Genomic DNA, 13329 nt, shown 5'->3' on the forward strand with positions numbered 1-13329 from the left:
TCTCTCCTAGTTTTCTTTTGTTTCCTATTTTGTGGGTATAAAATTCTTGTCTTTCTACATCTTTTTATCTTCCTATATCTTTTTTATCTTTCTACTTCTTCTCTTTTTTTTTACCTTTCTGTACTTCTGTTTTTGAAGTTTTCCACTTCAAATTTTTAATCTTCTTTATCTAAACCTTTTATCTTATTATCTTCCCATTTTCATGGGTTATTATTTTTTTTTTCTCCGTCATGAAGGCATCTTAACCACCTTCAATTTAACCTTTTAAAGCCTTTTGCAACTTACTTAGACATTTTACAACTTTTTACTTTACCACACAAAGATTATCTCATCTCCATCTTTTTGGTTTAATAAGTACATTTTAATAGTTTGATGAGTAAAGCAATCTTTTTTCCGCCATGAAGGTATCTCAACCCCCTTCAATTTAACCTTTTAAAGCCTTTCAATTATCATTTATACTGTACTTTTAAATGTACTTTTTCACCACCTACAGCTTCACTCTTTTAAACGAGGCTTAGATTTTGTTTAAATCGCTTAATATTAGTTTACATGGCTTCCCTTCAACCAAAGGCTCGTTTTTACTCCATTAAGAAGCTTTGTCTCAATCTGCCATGTACAAATACTTTTTCTTCTTTCTTTCTTTCTAAAACTTTTAAAGTAAGTCTAGTTTCCTCAAAATCTTTTTAAATGGCATTTACAACTTTTTACTTTACCATACAGAGATTATCTCAACTAGAAACATTTCTTTTTCCTTTAACCTTTTATATTAAAATATATTTCCACATCTTGAACCTTTTTATATCTCTTTTTTAACCATTAACACTTTTTATAAAATCACATTCTGAAACAACCCTTAAAAAATTTCTGATTTAGACAAATTACTCCACTTTAATAAGATGAAATATTTTCATGTTTTTAAGGTACTATTATGATGTAATTGAAACCCAACTGAAACTTCTTATACTATTTGTATATAAATTACACATGATAGAATCTTAACACTTAGTAACCTTGTTTCAGCAAAGACACAGACCAAAGCAATAAACTTTTTTTCCACTTACCAATTTATAAAAACACACATAATGTTTAAATATATTACCTTATGGAACTTAATAAGTAAAGAGTACTTGATTTCATATTTAGTGGTTGATATTTTAACACTTTAGCTTTGTAAATTAATCAGATGTCTGTAAAAACCAAGATCTTAGACAAGTATAGTAAACAGAACTAGCCATCTCTTTCTTCTTGAAGAAAAATCCTTCTACAGGATACCATGATGGTCCCATTGATATACTTAATAACTCATCTTTAAAAAGCCATGGACTACATTTTTGTATTGTATCAACATATGCCCTAATTTTTCTTGGTCTTACTAGGGTGCCTCCTTCCTCTAACAATTTCTCTTCCTCAGAGGCGAACAAATTCAAACCTTGAGTCAACCATTTTCCCCAGTTTGCCTGAGAAAGTTCTAGGAACAGGCAACTTGAAATAAAAACAAAATAAATCAAAACAAGAACACGTTGTTTTTTGAAATGGTCACCCATTTTTTTGCTCTCCTTCAGGATCGAGCAAATTCACTTACCCCCAAGCTTCAGACATCCCAAGTACGGGCCACCATAATGCCAAGGCCAATGTCTCGGCTTGGCACCAGAATCACGAGGCACTCACAGCTTTGTAGGTTCAAACAGCAATTCTTTATTCCCGCTCTCACACCGCCTCCACACAGGTCCAGGGGCAAACACGTTCTGCCATCTCCCGCACCAACCACCTACTCCACGAGGCTCTCTCCAAATCCCATTTTAATCTCACAAGAACTCAATGGGAACAAGCAGCAGGAACACCCTAATCCCAGCAATAATCTTCAACTTCCAACTTCCCTAAAACCCATTATCTTAAACTGGCAACGCCTTAAACTCAAGGAGCCGGTTACTTCCTCAAACCTGATCAGCTCTAAACCCGAATCCGCCTTGGTCCTTGAGCAAGGTCACCTTATTAAAGCATGCATGCAATGTTCCATCAAATGTCCTCTAAGCAGCATGGGGTACGCTTGGCAAGGAAATTTCGATGCGTCATTCCTACTTGGTAATGGCCCTCAGCACCACATAAATGCGAAATAAAGATACTGTGTCCACCTAAAAACTAAAGAAATAAATATTTAAATTAAAAAAAAAGAAATCAATATATGTGGAAGGAAGCAAAATAGGGCTGAAACAATCAGTCATCCTGGTTTGCATGGAAGGGTTTTCTGGGTTGGAAACATTCAGTGCTAAAATTGGGAAAGTCCTGGGTAAACACAGACAGTGGTCACCCCAGCTGAGGCAGATGGTGAAATGTGATATAGCCTCCTCAAAGCTCCAGCTAAGGGATTGTGGCTCAGCGGTAGAGCACTCGCCTAGCACAGTGGGACCCGGGTTCGATCTTCAGGAGCACATAAAAATAAAGGCATTGTGTTGTGTCCATCTACAAAAAAGATATTCTCTCTCTCTCTCTCTCTCTCTCTCTCTCTCTCTCTCTCTCTCTCTCTCTCTCAAAATAAAATAAAATAAAAAGCTCCAGCTAACCAGGCAGGGAGCTCTACTAAGTTACCCACCTGAACTATCCTATGTTGAGCTGAGATGACTGGGCCTTTATACCTTGCCTATGTCACCCAATGCAGGCTGCCCTGGAAAGACCATAACCGTGAGTCAAACAGCTGAGGCAGACCCTGAAGGAGGTGACAGATGGAGGCATGGAGGCAGCTGAGCAGAAGGGTTTTTGAAGGAGGAATGTGGACAGTTCATCTCTGTGTCTATTGCAAACAGAATCTTGTGCCTCAGTTTCCTTATCTGCAAAATGAGGGCAATGGTAAATGCATAGTATGGTTTTGAGGATTAAATGAGTCAATATTTATAAAACAATTAGAGTAAGCAGCAAACCCTAAGAATTAGTATTTTACCAGATCAAGTGAACTGCTGGTATTTACTGTCAGATCCGAAATTCTTGGTCTTTGGTCTCCTTCATCAAATCACCACAGTAGTGTTCACTGTCACCTCAATCTGGTTGTAATGCACATGACTAGTCTGAAGACTAGTTTAAACTAACTGAATTTGACCACATATTTGTTAATTGGTTATAGCCCAGAAACTGGGCTGGTGGGGGCCATTTTCCATTATCTTTTTACTCTGATTTTTTAATGAGCTAGGAGACCTTCTGAACTTCCCATGCTACAATGCTTCTACTAGTAGACTACGGAAAAGATGAAGTGACAAGAAAAGTGACATAAAAATCAATACAGAAGGAAGAAATTCTAAGTTAAAAGTAGCTTTCCTGTGCATATGCACGCGCACACACACAAATTTAAGTATGAGAATTTGGAAGCAAGAGAGGAAACCATAAATGGAAGAATGACTAAGGATCAGTTTTAGCCTGGGTAGCTTTGGAATTATGAAGCTGAAGATACAAAAGATCTTCACCCTGACTTCCTTTTCCTCCAAAATAAACCCTGACGTATAATCCCATCAGTTGACCACTGGCTTGCTTGTTCCTCCATTCTGAAGAAGCTAAAGCTGCTAAAAGTCATATGAATCACTTTATGAGCAAGAGCAGGAAATAGCACTCAGTTAAATTTTGGAGTATGGGATATTGTTAGTATGCAAATACTTCCCTGCCCCATGAGCTGGACACAAATTACTTTTTATAGTAGCCCTTGGCTTTTCATTTACCTAGGAGGGAGTATGACGTAGCAGGGTTCCACACCCTCTTTTACCTGCATGATGTCCCTATGTGTCATCCAAACAGATGCTACTTAGAACAAGAGGATGGGTTATTTACTACCTCATCTCATCCAAAGAACTCAAACAAGTAAACAAACCAAAAAAAAAAAAAAAAGCCAATTTTAGATACCATTTTAAAAAAACATCTAGATCTCTTTCAGCTTGTTCTGTTGAATTCCAAGCATTATCTGTCTAGGTTCCTTTGCCCAAACTGTTGGCACAAAAGGTGCAATTTTATCCTCGAAGCAGGGTGTTCCTCGGGCACTGAGCCAGTGTAGTTGGCTCATTCACTTCCTTTGCTGCTGAGTTTCTTCAGGGCTTTCTGCACATCAGAGGCTGATTACACAATAATTCAGGAGGTGAAAATAAGCATTGCTTCTACTCTGACATTGGCTGCTCACCTCTTTCTGACCAAAACTGGTTTACTTCACCAAGGAAGCCACAGAATTTCCTTTATCTGAGTTCCTTTCTAATTTTGTAATTACCACATTGGAGGTCTAAAGTACAAAGAAAGACTTCCTGCCCCCTCTGCAGGAAAAAATAACTGGGACTTTTGCAGTTTCTACTGGGGAACCAGGGCTATCATGCATTGCTGCTTTTATAGTTTGTTTTTGGGTTTGTTTGATTTTTATTTGTTTGTTTTGTAGTGCTGGGAATGAAACCCAGGGTCTTGCACACGTTAAGTATGTGCTCTACTACTGAGCTACACCCCAGCCCTTATTTTTTCTTTGATTTCTACTATTCATGCTGCTGAGCTTTTTTTGGCTCAGGTGGCCCAACTGAGCTCTGTCCCCTGGACAGGCATGTACATGTATTTCTTTAGTGGAGGTGTTGGTGTGTATGACTGACACTTTCTCATCTGCCTTGTTCTTCTCAAGGACCACAGCATGCATTTCCTCTTCTAAAATTTTTGATCTGAGGCTCCTGGCCCAGGCCTGGGATGCCCACTCTGCCTCTTTCTCCAGGAATCACACAGAGGTCCTTGATCTCAGATCCTAGCCATCTACACAAACCATTCCCAGGTATCCTGAAGGTCACATTCTTTTGTACCATGAAGAGACGCTAAGCTAGACTGCCTGTCCTTACAGGCATCTCCACAGAGACTTGGGGCTCTAACCCCAACAGTAATGGGCCAAGGGGGAACAGTTACATGCGTAATTTACATGCAGAATTATAGTACAGAAAGGCTTCCAGAAACCAGAGAGAGGAGAGTCAGGTTCAGCCCTCCCCTGACCTGGAGATCCTCTTACCTACTGGAGGGGGACCTGGCCCAGGTTTCTCATTCAAGGACACAGGAAATAAAATGAGTAGGCTGGTGTTTGAGCAATTGATTCACTCACCTTTTTAGAATGCAAAGGACTCAAGATTAAGTTTTAGTCTTTCCATACACTTTGTACTCTATCCTTCCACTCTGCTGATAAAAAATGGGGAAAATGAAAAAGAAAGCACAATATCTGGGGAAAATTTTTTATGTGCTCAGACTCAAATTTTATTTTGTGCACAGTAACCAAAATTGAATCTTATCTCAGAACTACTTGAGCTTTATAATTAATGCATGTTTAAAGTTTGATTATACAAGTAACAATGGAGTTTTTATATCCCCCAAAAAATAATTGGATAGATTTAGTATCTTTTCTCCTCACTATCTCTTTCATTCAGTTTCCATTTTCAATATAACCACCACTACCATGATCCTGCAATCTATTTCATATACATAAAAATGTGTTGGTTTATTTCATACATAGTTAAATATTTCAAATTAGTATATATATCCCTTTGGATGTTTTGAACAATTGTTTGTCAGAAGATGAAAAGGGGGTAGACCCTGGGTCACAGTGCTGGAAGCAGATACTGATGGAGGGACCACCTTCTCCCTAAAAGCCCAATTATCCCTTGCATCCATTCTGAGTCATATGTCTCCTCTGTATCTCTTGCTATCTATCCTCACATAGCTTCCTTTCCTACTCCAGCCTCAAAATATCTCTCCTTCCTCCTCTAGGATTCCATTAGAGATAGTAGGAGCAAACTGAGAATCCCAAGATGCTTCTTCAACAACCTAATCTCCCCAGAATGCATCTTTGGCTTGAAATCCAACTTAAGTGCTTACTGCTCCCTTGAAATGTCTCTTCCCTGTAAATCCTTTTGGGCCACTTTGGCAGCTTGTGAAAATTCTCCCTCAGAACATTCCTAGATGTCCCTGTCACTTCCACCAGTCATCCCTTTCTTTGTCCTTTGATGAATTTTGAAAAAGATATAGGAGTTTTGCTACTTAGGAGCAAACTGTGTTTCCCAAAGGAACCATAATACAGATCCAAAAACAATGGAAATCTTGTCTCTAAAGACCTCTGAAGCATATCTGGTAATATTTTCTAGAGGAGAGATGTTTGAATGCTATTTGCAGAACTCAATCTGCGGGAATAATATTGCTTTATGATCTTTTATGAACCATAAGCCAGAATTGTTAAAATAACTACAGGTGGACAGATGCCAAATGGCAAAGCAGGGTGGAAAGTAGTGGTAAGAAGGGATTTTTACTGCTCCATTTACTCACAGAAAAACTCCACCCAATAATCTCTGCAAAGCAAGACTATAATATATTGAATCCTCTGTTGATCTCTAAAATCTTGGGCTTCTGAGTTAGGGTGAGTAAAATGTCCTGATTAAAGTCATTAAAATAAACACTGGTACAAGTGCCTAGGGAAAACTGGCAATGGTACTCCTGAGAAAGTCCCTAATTGTTCCATTTTCCTAAGACTCCATGCTTATGCTGACATTCTGGATCTTCTTGCTATAGAAGTTACCTGTATGAATACCCTGGGGTGTAGAGGAAGAAGATATGCGTAAGGAAACATTCTGGCAAAGACAGGCTGCATCAGCATAGATTTCACAGGACAAACTGACTGTGTTAAGCTATACTTGTCTACTTGTTGAAAAAATTAAGCTATACTTCTCTACTTGTTGAAAAATACCATATGACAACAACTGTGGAATCTTGAAAATAAAAATAAGGCTTCAAAAGTCTATTAGCTTGATTCTAAACTGTTCCCACCCTGAGGACACAGATAGGACAAGACTTGAATGATGAACTGGTTGAGTGAAGTCTATTTGCAGATATCTATTTGCATGAGTTGATTTGCATCAGGGGAGAGGGGAGGAGAGCCTCCTCCCTTGGAGAAAGAATCAGGAAATGGAAAAGACAGACAGCATCCTATTTGATTCCTCAGCTCTGTCCAATGTCTGAGACCTAAAAAGAGATGGGCTTTATGCAATCACTAAAGGAAGCCTAGGCCCATTTGTCCTACAGGTATCTTTATAAAAATAAAGATACCTGTAGGACAAATGGGCCTAGGCTGAGGCACTGTGGGCCCAGGGGTGAGAGAGAATTTAAACACTGGGAGGCAATGGTGTCAATCTCATCATGCTTGGCACTGACCTAGGTACTGAGCCAACACCCAGCAAATGGATTCTTAGGTCACAGCCAATAGCACAGGAAGCAATAGAGAGGAACATGAGAACTGTTTCTGAGCACATAAGAGACAACTCTGGGGATTCTGGGAGAGATTTTGGCATTATGTAGACAGGAGAAAAAGCCAGTAAAACTTAGGATTTGTTATTAATGTGACCCTATTTACAACATTAGGCTAGTGAACAAAAAAAATAAATCAATTCTAAGTCCTTCAACCTAATATTAAATCATGAAAATAGGCATATTACTCAAGATTTTTAGTTGTAGACAACATAATCCATTCTCACTAGTTTAAAAATAAATGAATGTATTAAAGGGTGCCAGTATGTAGACTGTCTACAATTGATAGAGATTCATGCTCTAAGGCTATTTGGCAAGATGTTATATCCAAACCTTGCTGTTGGAAGTTTGGAGCATCACCTGCACCAGCCCTGTGGCTATACCAATAACTACCCACCCCAACCCCTGCAAAGGATACCAACATTGCCAATTCTGTGCCTGTGGCAAGTTTCACAGCTTCACCAGAAAACAGACTCTGCTTGACACCTGCTTTATTTTCCATGTCGAAGTCCTGCATGGCTGCATCTGAGCGGAAACTAGGTCACACATTTGTACCCTGGTTGCAAAAAAGACCCAAACAAAGTTCTCGTTTTACCCTGAGAAGGAAGGACTCACAGGTTCCCTTCATTTGGGAAGGACTTCCAAGAGATGATGAGTGACTATGAATATAACAAATGTCTACTGGGATGGCTATGAAATAATCAGGCAACCCAACACTTGCACTACAAGAGACAAGTGTTTAACTCCTTGCTGGTCAAGGAGACTTATAATTGGGACAGAAAATAGACCAAAAAAGGACTCCTTTGTAATAAAATAAAGTCTTCAGGGTAGCACTCAATATATAAATTTGCTTTTCCCCATCCTGAACACAAAGAGAGATATTCTTTGTGTCTCTCTAACCTCAGTCTTCCAGGGTGTACCCAGGATCCTGGCAGCAGTTATTAGCACTGGGGAAAGACACATCCCCACCTTGTCATGGATTTGGGAAAATGTAGACAGAAAAAAAAAAAGGAAAACAACCTATTTGTTAAAGTGTGTGTACCACAAAAGTCATACCAGACTTTAAATAAATGCAGATAGACAGAATGAGAACTCTCCCTAATCAGGAGGCCACATCAGTTGGGAGTGCCCGGGACCAGCAAAAAAGTAGATCTGCACAGAGCACAGAATCAAAGCTAAAAGGGGGAAAACGTGGATCTGAATGAGGACAGCAACTTTTCCCTAGCCAAAATCATCAAAAACAGACATGCCCAATAGATTTTATCCTAGGTACCAGATCTATGGATTAGTTGTGGCTACTTTCATTACCTTGCTGAGGACTACCAAGAAAACAAGTCCTTATGTAAACCCTTTTTCACACGATTGATACTTATAATTCTATGTTCCATTTTTCCCCTTATTTATTGAATCATAAACTTCTTTTCATGTTGTTTAATCTTTTTATCTTGTGTGTGTGTTGTAGTGAGGTGGTTTGGGTTTTTAATCCACAGGGGGGCCTACCACTGAGCTATGAATGTTCCCAGTTCTTTTTTTTTATTATTATTATTTTAAATTTTAAGATATGGATGGTCTCACTAATTTGCTGAGGCTGACCTTGAACTTGTGATCCTCCTGTCTCAGCCTTTCAAGGCAGTGGAGTTACAGGTGTGAGCTGGATAATTAGTGGAGAGAATGCAGAAAGTCATTTATCCTGTTTTGGGTTTTGAGATAAGACTTCAGTTTCCAAAAACATCATAAGAGTAGAAAGTTTTTCTACCCCAGAGTATATTCAGTATGGATTGGGAAGTGTCTCAGGAAGAACAGGGAAGTTTGGAATGGAATTCCACTTAGGTTGAATAAGAAGAGGGTTAGTTGGGCTGGGGATGTGGTTCAAGCGGTAGCACACTCGCCTGGCATGTGTGCGGCCCAGGTTCGATCCTCAGCACCACATACCAACAAAGATGTTGTGTCCGCCGAGAACTAAAAAATAAATATTAAAAAAAAAATTCTCTCTCCTCTCTCACTCTCTCTTTTAAAAAAAAAAAAAGAGGGTTAGTTGAAAGGCGGAGGTTATTATGGGGTTACAGTAAGCCAGTGCAGGAGATACAGCTGCTAGACGTTATGGAACAAAGAAGTCCGCCCCTCCACTTTCTCCCCCTCTTTTTCTTCTCCTCTTTCCTCTGTTTTTTAAGGTGCATGGTTCTGTCTCTGGCATCTGTCTGCTCCATCCTTGTGCTTTTGTTCACAGACTGACTTTTTCTGCTGATTCATGGTTTCTCAGCTTCCCCTCTCTCTCTCTCTCGGGCTAGCAAGAGGTTTTGGCCTGCTGTGACAAGCCAGCTGGGCATGACCTTGCAGCTTGGCTGCTCACATTTAAATGACTCAGCCTCTTTGTCCCTATTCCAAATTCCTGGGAGAAAATGTGATCAACTGAGCTAAGGTCAGATGCCTACCCTTAGGTCAGTCACTGAGACTGTTAGGGCACAGTCACACAGTATGAAATACTGTTCCTCCTGGGGTTGGGAGGGTCTCTGAGGTGGAATGTGGGTAGAGAAGACGGAATGTTTGGCATCTTTGAGGCAGATATAAGGCTGAGAGAAGCTTGCCAATTGTGATAAAAAAGAGCATGGGGTTTGGAGTAAAAAAAAAAAAAAAACTGCCATTTTTTTGACATGATACTGTAGACATCATTCCTAATCTCTCAAAGACTCATTTCCTCATATATAACCAGAGAGAGTTGAACAAGATGATCTCCCAATTCTCAGAGTCTATGATTGTTTTCATCTTGAGAATCTCATAAGGAATGACCAACTTTAATATCAACAATTTGGCAGTTTTTATATAAACAATCATTCAAAAAATGATCTTTGCAATAAGTCCAGTGGAGTATTATCCCCAACCTTATCATTACTGTAAGCATTTTTGGAAGGCTTGTTAGACGAGCTAGCAATGCTGGAGTCCCCAGTTAGGCATTCAGCAAATATTTCTTGCTTTGGGAGGAATCCTAACAGAAAAGGAAAATAGACCAAGTACTGAAAGACTTTGCCTGTCCAGGTATTAGAGGCTTGACAAAGTAAGATGGTGAATAACTGCTTCAGTTCTAGTAGAAAATTCAATCAATGATCATGTTGCTGGTGAACAATATTCCAAAATCACTATTGGTAAACTGCCTGCTGCAAATGAAGATAAAAGACTGTATTAATTGGAATTGCTTTCTGCTTGTGCCAAATTAATACAGCTATCCTATAGTATGTGAAATTGAGGAAATCTTGTAAAGTTGCCTACGTAGCAAGATTAATATTGCCCCTATTGAAATCCATTATGTTATTGAACATTTAGCATGATCCTATCAAGAAAAGAAGTATTCAAAGGAAAACACTTAAAAATAAGAATAATTCCAGTGAGAATTTCAATTCCCCCAACCAATTTGAGTTTCTTTTTTTTTTAAATACTTATTTTTTAGTTTTAGGTGGACACAATATCTTTATTTTACGCTTATGTGGTGCTGAGGATCAAACCCAGTGCCTCGTGCATGCTAGGCAAGTGCTCTACCACTGAGCCACAATCCCAGCCCCCAATTTGAGTTTCTTAAAAAGAAAAAAAAAAGCCGTGAGGATCCACACAAACATGATTAACAGCAAATGTGTTCTGGAATTAACCCAGCCACCTCCAATTTTCCCAGTTTTGCCTCCAATTCTTCCTATATCAACCCCTCACTGGACTATACTCCTCAACTCCTATCATTTACCTGCCTCCTCTTTTCATATTTATTTATAAACATGTATTATTTCTATATTTGAGCAGAAGTGTTCAACTCAAGTTAATAGATTTTTCTATAGTAGAAGGGGAGGGTGCTTGGAGTTGTGAGAGCCAAATTCTTCAAGTGGGTTAGTTCTAATGTATTCTGTAGTGGAGCTGGTTTTTCTCTTGTCCACCCCTCAAAAACTCCTAATAACCCCAGGCCCTGGGCAGGGCAGCCTGTGTTGCCACCTTCTATGCTTGTGTGCCACTGGGAAAATGCTGGAATTTGTGTTGACCCTCTTTAATTTTAAAAATATCAAATATTGGGCTGGGGATGTGGCTCAAGCGGTAGCGCGCTCGCCTAGCATGCGTGCGGCCCGGGTTCGATCCTCAGCAGCACCACCACATACCAACAAAGATGTTGTGTCCGCCAAGAACTAAAAAAAAAATAAATAAATGTTAAAATTCTCTCTCTCTCTCTCTGTCCCCCTCTGTCTCTCACTCTCTCTTTAAAAAAAAAAAAATATCAAATATTTCCCTTTAATATATGAAGTCTATATTCTTTCTCACCCTCCAAAATAGAATGCTTTGTTACTTTTTTTCTGATTATGAAAACAATTCATACTTTTTTTAAAAAATTTCAAACAATCCCTAGAAGAAAACCAAATGCTCAATGAATACCTGAAAACACCATAAACTACTAGGAGGGTCATCTGGTATCCCAGGTATCTTCCCTGTCTCATGCTGATTGGTGGCTGCTAGGGGGTTGCTATGGGTCCCCACCTAGCCTGACCAGTCAGGGACACCTGGTGCAGCAGATCTCTCCTGTTATTTGTAGATAAACAACTCAGCAGGGTGGGTATGTGCCTCAGAGTGCTCTGTGGGTCTTTCCAAGGACAAGGGTCACGCCCCCTTCCTTGGACAGGCTTTGCTCTGAGGTAGAGGCTGGTTTTTCACTTTCAGCTGGAAAAAGCCAGAATGGTCATTGCCCCCTTTCCTTATAGCAGTAAGGAATTCCCAAAATTAGAGGGGGGAATTAAGCCAGATTTACAGATAGGTAGTTAGTGTAGTTAGGTAAATCGGGTCTAACATCCAGTAAAATCAAGAATGAAGGCCATTGTTGGGAATGGAGTCCCGGAAAGAAGAGGAAAGAGGGAATTGAAAATGTCCCCAAGGCCCCGGAGCCCATCCCAAGGAAATGTTAATGAAGCAGCTTTCAGCAAACCAGGAGATGCTAATCCTAAAGCCCAACCAGCCCAGATTACTCCTTTGCCCCACCTGTCCCCCACCCTTTGGGCCTTCCCACCTATATTCCACCACTGCAAGATAACAGAACAAGGACAGGAATGCTGGGAAAGCTGAAAGTAGACCTTAGCTACAAAAGAGGGAAGACCTCAGATTCCACCTCTTGAGTCTCCTTCTTCCTCCGGGGAGAAGTCTTTTCTACTGTCCTTTAATAAAGCTTCTACCTTCCACTCTAAAAAAAAAAAAAAAAAAGAAGAAGAGGAAGTAGATGTATAGAGAGGAAAGAAGCAGACAGACCTTGGAAGCAGAAGAGATGAATCCCTGTGGCCTTGATCACTGAAGAGAAACCAGCCTCTACCTCAGAGCAAAGCCTGTCCAAGGAAGGGGGTGTGACCCTTGTCCTTGGAAAGACTCACAGAGCACTCCTAGGCACATACCCACCCTGCTGAGTTGTTTATGTACAAATAACCTGGGAGAACTGCAGCACCTGGTGCCCTTGACTCAGGCTAGGTGAGGACCCCTGGCAACCCCCTAGCAGCCACCAATCAGCATGAGTCAGGGAAAATACCTGGGATGCCAGATGACCTTCCCAGTATTTTTGGTGGTTGATAACTTGTTGGGAAACCATGTAGTTCAGCACAAACATCCCTCATGGCTTAAACCACTCTGTTCAAATGAATCCCCCTCTTGTACTAACCAATCACCCCTACCCAACTTGTTCCTGCCAGTGAATGTGCTAATCATGTTTTAGAGTTGTTTTGATTTTCCCGCAGTGTGTGATGATTTGCTAAGAGAGCTATGATATATGTGAAGTCCCTGCCTTCCCCAAAGAGTGTATAAAACTGCTGCAAACCCTGGGCTGGGGGCCTCTCAGCATCACCAGTTGCTGTGTGCACACAGAGGACCTAGCTAGCTCTCAATAAACACCTCTTTGCTGCTTACATCGATCTTGGTCTCTGGTGGTCTTTTGGGGGTCCCGAAATCAAGCATAACACTGACTATCCGCCAGATCTGTGAGAAAGCTCTGTATCTTGAAATTAGTTTGATTGAATTTCTGTTAAGATAAAGTAACATCACAAATTATTC

Source organism: Ictidomys tridecemlineatus, chromosome 8 (assembly GCF_052094955.1).
Source record: "Ictidomys tridecemlineatus isolate mIctTri1 chromosome 8, mIctTri1.hap1, whole genome shotgun sequence".
In the NCBI taxonomy this organism is placed as follows: Eukaryota; Metazoa; Chordata; class Mammalia; order Rodentia; family Sciuridae; genus Ictidomys; species Ictidomys tridecemlineatus.